Source organism: Rhipicephalus sanguineus, chromosome 1 (assembly GCF_013339695.2).
Source record: "Rhipicephalus sanguineus isolate Rsan-2018 chromosome 1, BIME_Rsan_1.4, whole genome shotgun sequence".
NCBI classification, from domain to species: domain Eukaryota; kingdom Metazoa; phylum Arthropoda; class Arachnida; order Ixodida; family Ixodidae; genus Rhipicephalus; species Rhipicephalus sanguineus.
The window spans coordinates 281343825-281350154 of NC_051176.1; the positions used below are offsets into that span (position 1 = coordinate 281343825).

Below are 6330 nucleotides of genomic sequence, written 5' to 3' on the forward strand. Positions count from 1 at the left end.
CAGCGACGACGCGATGACGTTAACGAGTGGACGCCGGGCACGCGTCAGACGCGAAGTCGATCCACTCGAGTGGCGAGCTACCCATCTGACAGAGCCAGCGTAGCACGACCGAGCGTTTGCACGTGTCCGTTTGACGGCCTCGACCGCAAAGAGACGCACTGCCCTTGACGAGCACGCGCACTCGGTGGCTTCTCAAAAAGTGCGTCGAACAGCAAGTGCGTGTTGACTGACCACTCTCTCAACAGTTGAGCCTTCTTTCGTTCTTTAGGTGGGGGGAGGGTGTTTTAACGGCGGGACCGCTGACGTTTCCGATGGGCAAGCACTGAGAAGGCAGCAGTCCATGACACCAGGCGTCCGCAGACACGGAGTACTTGCCGTGTTGCCGATGTGTCTACAATGTTCCCAATTCACTTTGCTCCTGCGCTATGCGACCCCAACTGTGTCGGCGCTGTTTAGGTGCAGACGGCAGTAGAACAAACAGATTACACAGACGAAAAACAAACGTAAAGGGGTGCAGAGTGAGACGAAGCCAACCAGTGCCTGTTCTACCTTGGCCAGTTTGGGTCTAACGCACCGGACGCGTGCAGGACAAGCACACGCGGCTGTAGTAAATACTCTTGCACACGCCTGCAAACTGGCGGTCAGATTAATGGCGGAGCTCGACAGACGACAGGATCATCATATTCGAGACGGACGTCAATGTCACATACAGCGGAACAGCGTGACCCACGCATGCAGATCGATGTGTATTCGACATACGGACAATCCTGTCGCGACTAAATGCAACGGCGCCCCCTGCGTGGCCTCCTACCCACGCACTTAGGTCGTGAGTCTTCGCCTGAAGATTTTTGTTTTCCCTTTGCTGCGCGGGACCACACACGCGCTGAATCGAGTATATGTTGAAGACCGTTTACTGTAACTCGCGGTGCGAATTCATGTGGTTAAAGGGCACCCGCTGTTTTGTTTGCTTACCCGCCACGGTGTTCTAGTGGTTATGGTGCTCAACTGCTGACCCGAAGGTTGCAGAATCGAATACCGATGGTAATTTTAATGGAGACGAAATGCTAGAGGCCCGTGTACTTATATTTAGGTATACGTTAAAGAACCCCAGGTGGTCGAAATTTCCGGAGCCCTCCACTACGGCGTCCCTCATGATCATATCGTGGTTTCTGGACATGAAACCCCAACAATTATTTTTGGTTTGCTTAGAACAGCAACCACGAAAATTCAGAGGAGTACAATAATAATAATAATAATAATAATAATAGTAATAATAATAATAATAATAATAATAATAATAATAATAATAATAATAATAATAATAATAATAATAATAATAATAATAATAATCTTCTGTTCCTGCTGGCACTGCTCGCCGCTGTGTGGGGGACAATGTGCTTGGGCGGCTCTACGCACATATACAAGCCAATCCACTTGAACTTTCGCATCTAAGTATTTGGCTTTGCTGCTCTTCATAAAATGTTAAAATTCCCCTAAGCGCTTCAGCATATTCAGGCCAACGGAGGTTCGTTGTTGCTGAGCTTTCCGTCTGCGTCAGAAGCTGTCATCTGCCATGCCGAGCTCATCACTAAGGACAAATTCAGCGAAGAAGCGGTCGATTTAAAAGATTTATTCAACATGGCACGCGCAGTGCGTGCTCTGCACGAGCCACTACAGGACAGGATGAACACTCGCTGATAATCCCGTAAAAAAGCCCACATGAACCCTTCTGATGTCTCTTGTGGTAGAGCGCGACGCAGTCCTCAAGAAATCAGGAATGTGTAGAAGGGCTTTTCTTTTGTGTGTGGGTAGACGCAGCGAGGATTATTGATGCCTAGGGTATCCTTGGGAGTGAGAGAAATGAGGTGGTCCGGAGAATTTGGTGGGTCGATGTATTGCACATGCAGTATTGTATTGCACAAGCTTGTGTTCAGCGGAGGACGTAGACATCCGCGTATAGCTCATACTTACATTTGGCGGGGTTGGTTTTTATCTATTTTCCCGGCGTAAGTTGAGACGCTTTTTTTAGTGCTGACTTGACCCTGGAAACAATTTCAAACACCCTCTGATACTTCCTTTGGTACCGCACAGAGCGCCAGACATCTGCGTTACACTGACGGCGGAACCCTTTCGGAGCAAAAGATACTTAAGGGCCTAGAAACAGCAGTGAAATGGTCCTGCGAGGACTAAAAATGCTTTTGACATATTTAACGGTGACTGGCCTCACCTCCAGGCTCTAGAACTAGCTCCTGCGCATTATGACGTAGAGGAGGTGTATGCACGGAACACGAATGCATGTCAGGCACGTATAGATGTTTCCACCTTTAAAGGGAACACTTCCGAACAGTGCATGTCCGGATTTTGCTCTCTCACGAAGCGCAGTCGCATATACTTTCAGCAGATGACTTGTGGTTTGTAGCGTTGTAACCAGAGAGGAGGAGAGAGGGGACGGCTTCAACCCCCCCCCCCCCCGCAATAAATTTCTTGCTGCGGCCCTGGTTTGCAGCTCTGACTCCTTTCGACACACCTGTGCAGTGTGCGGACGTACTTGTAGTTTCCACAGCCACTTGTATTTAGCGCGCCAGTAATATGAGAGGCGCACATTCTAATGTTTCCTTCAACAGTGGACCGTACATAGGTCGCCAAACTCACTCATGAGTCGACTCACTCAGATTCACTTAGACTCAGTTCCAACCGTGAGTCTGAGTTTTTGAGTGAGTTCGGGTAAGTAATATTTTGGTGAGTTTGAGTACCAGTGAGTCCGGTTGAGAAAAATTTCGGTGAGTCTGAGTCCGAGTGAGCCCTAAGAGCAAAATATATTTCTTGAGTGAGTCTGGGTGAGCTGGTCTGTTTTGCTGGTCTACTGCACTTCAGCATTACTATCAGCCTTATGTCGGCTCACGTTTATACTCCCGTCGACCCACACATACTTCAAAGCCCTAGAGTTCATACGCCAGCTCAATATTTATTAATCAGAGGTGTCAGTTACAGAGGGGGGGAGGTGCAGTGACCTGCCCCCGAACTCTTTCACAGGAAGTTCTTGATAAAAATGTCTCGCGTGTGTCATTTCTTTCAATAAAAATGTCCTTAATTGATTGCAACCACTGATAACTCATATTTGAAGGTACGAGATAAAAAGGCGCCAAGTAGAGCATCAATTATGCGAGATATTGGTGTTAAAGAGCATGACACAATGGTCGAAAGAGCCAATTATACGCTAACAGACTCAAGAGTCGACTCACTCAGGCTCACTCAGGCTCAGATAGATCCGTGAGCCTGAGTATAAATGAGTCCGAGTGAGTCCGGCTGAGAAAAATTTCAGTGGGTCTGAGTCTGAGTGAGTCCTGTTGAGGAAAATTTTCGTGAGTCTGAGTCCGAGTGAGCTCTAAGGGCAAAATATATTTCATGAGTGAGCCTGAGTGAGCTCCACATTTTTTGCCGACCTATGCGTACTATACATAGTTCACTGCACTCTATCATAGTCATTCGCACTCCCTCTCTCTTCCTTTCGTTTTCCTGTTCCCTTTCCCCTACGCAGAGTAGCAGGCCAGAGACAAAATGAGCATTGGCCGTCCATTGGCGTTTGCTGCAAACCAATGGCCAAGGGGTCTGCATTGAGATCCATTCGACGTAAATGAATATGATCGCGTGGGTGTGGCATCGGACAGATGCGGTTGAGGCGCGAGCCGTCGTTGCAATCTGCTCCACGTTCAGTCGTTTACATTAGTGAAAAAAAAAAAAGAAAGAAAGCATGACATGGTAACTATAGCCGGTAAGTGTGCTAACGACACTGACAACAACAAAGAGAAAGCGTACCAAACATAGGCAAAAATGCAGATACAGCAGACTGTATACGCGCGACAGAGAAGCCAGCTATATGTATACTGAACAGCAAAACACTAAATAAAATAGAAAATGTCTATAATTCAAAGGGCAGTGCCCTACATCCAAGTCAGAGCATGCAGTATGCTTGGTAAAGTGGAGTTAAGAGAAATATTGCTGATAATGACTTTTCATGGCGGAGCAGCGTGTGGTTATAGCGCAGAAATAATTTAACTTTTGTTGTTATCCTGTCTCAGTATCCGTGATTACGACGATGGGTCCTTGAGACTCTTGCTTAGCATCCAAAGTTGCCACGTGTTAGGTGGTCGAGAGAGATTGGCCGTGGGCATCTGGATACGAGAGGCTAAGATATAACCGGACGGAGCTTTGCAAGAATGTTACAATTTATTTGCATTATTAAAGTCATAATCAGGTTTCAAGAACGGCGTAGCTGCTTTTATATACCGTTCGGGCCCTCCGAAGCGTCTTGAGTTCTTTGGACAGATAAAAAAAAGTTGTTATCCGTAGTTTTGTTCTTTTTGGTTGCATGTACGACGTTCAGGGCTAATGCCACTGAAAGCAAAAGGCAGCAAATAAAGCCCTTAATTTTGTCGGATTGTTTTATAGGACACGACATACGACAGGGACACGTCTGTTCTACTATCACCCCGGGCTACTATAAGGCTCAATAACGTACGGGCGGCTGTAAACATTTACAGACGTCGTCAGCAAGTGGGCCGTAACGCGTTGATCCAGCTGGGGCTAGAAGGGCCCACTCTTCCTGTCTTTAAAATGCCAAGTTGAGCGGAAGCACATCGCATAAATCTCAAAAACATGAACCGAAAAACCTATATCACGCAACACGAACTTTATCGTCGTTGATGCGAATCGTAACACCATCCAGAGGTAAAGATTACGTTTCGTAAAACTGAAAACTGGGCTAGCTATAGTATGCGTTGTTACATCTTGCGTGCCGTGTAGTTAGCGTTGTTTTTTCAAGAGGTAAGTAAAGACACAGCTACCCAGCCCGAGATCGTTGAATTTAGAGACAGTAAGAGAGTGAGAAAAATAAACTTTATTGTGGGACCAGGCTTGAGCCCAAGAGTTGGTGGCCTCCTCAGTCCAGGTAGTCATAGCTCACTGCTGCCGCCCGACCCCTGTACACCAAGGAAAAAGTAAATTAATGTATATCTGTTTAATAACAGTAAAAAGAAAACGACCAGAGCATTGACGGGGTAAAGCTATGGAGTAAAGGTAGCAGCGGTACGATAACACGTAATTTATACCGTGGAACAGTTTGCTTTAGGATTGCAGCACTTTCCCGCGAAACTGTAGCGCTGAAAGTAAACGTAACAGAAAGCATACGTAGTCAGCAGCGTGTTCGGGGGATCCTACTTGTTCCCCCCGAAATATTAAAGTTGTATGTAACACGCACACATACAAACACACACGCATGTACATAACAAGGTTTCAGGACTACGACGTCTACGTGGCACATGCATCCTCCAGCAAGTTACGGGGTCAACTCGTGCGCGTATATGACCACTTGTAGAGATCGAGGTGTCGTGTATAAAATACCTTGTAAACAATGTGCCGCAGCTCTAGTTGGTGAATTAGGCAATATAAAAAAAACTGAAAACTACATATAAAAGCATTATTATGACGTCGCTAAGGTTTCCAACGCATTATCGGAACAGGCCGTTCCATCTAGCCTCTCCCCTTCGAATGTACAGGGTAGCAAATCGGATACTTCCTCTGATTAACCTTATACCCGCACGGTTGATGCTAAGCGCGGCACATTCTAAAGCCGCAGCAACACGCGATAAATAGAGCACGCGGCAATCTGTCCGTAACGATTGCTTGTTCCAAAGCCTCCGAAGAGAGACATTCTCCCATCGTGAACGATTCTTACTTTTGATTTCAGTACGTGCAGGGCTGGCGCGTACGCCAAGCCCCACTACCAAAAATTGCATGCCCCCTCCTACCCCTTTTTGGGGTAGGGGCGTGCTTCAGCCACCCGCAGTGCAATGGAGAGGCCTCGGCACGGGGCCCCCGATCTTGTTGATCATCGGAGAGCCCGACACCAAGTAAGTATGCACAACCTCCTGATGGAATGGCTGGTCATTCCGTAAGGTAAAGTACAATGGACAGGTTGTGACTGTCGTTTTCGCCATGCATGGAGCGCATAGAAGCATTGAAATGCCGCGAAATCAGTTAATGCAACAAAAGGCGCGTTCGACCACAAACCTGTAATCCTACTTTGCTCAACTTTTGTATTTCAGGAACTATTGACGATATTATACATCATGCGTGGGCAAGAACAAGACAGCGAACATTTACGAACATTGCAGCTGGTTATGTCGGCACGCGCGCTCAGTGGAGCTCTGCTTATGCGACGCAGAGACCAAAGACGACGACGACGACAGAAGCAACTCTTTCAGCCGCTGCGGCGGCGCACTCACAGGCGCACTTACAAAACAATAGTGTTTGCCACAGCTCGTTGGTTGC

At 47.2% G+C, this 6330-nt stretch overlaps 1 non-coding gene across 1 annotated transcript; it reads right to left on the reverse strand.

The window, feature by feature from the left end:
- Nucleotides 1–5751: 5751 nt before the first annotated feature.
- On the reverse strand, nt 5752–5917 carry LOC119379658 (U1 spliceosomal RNA). The gene has a single exon (XR_005181270.1). It is a non-coding gene; the product is annotated as a U1 spliceosomal RNA (small nuclear RNA).
- Between the last annotated feature and the right edge of the window lie 413 nt (nt 5918–6330).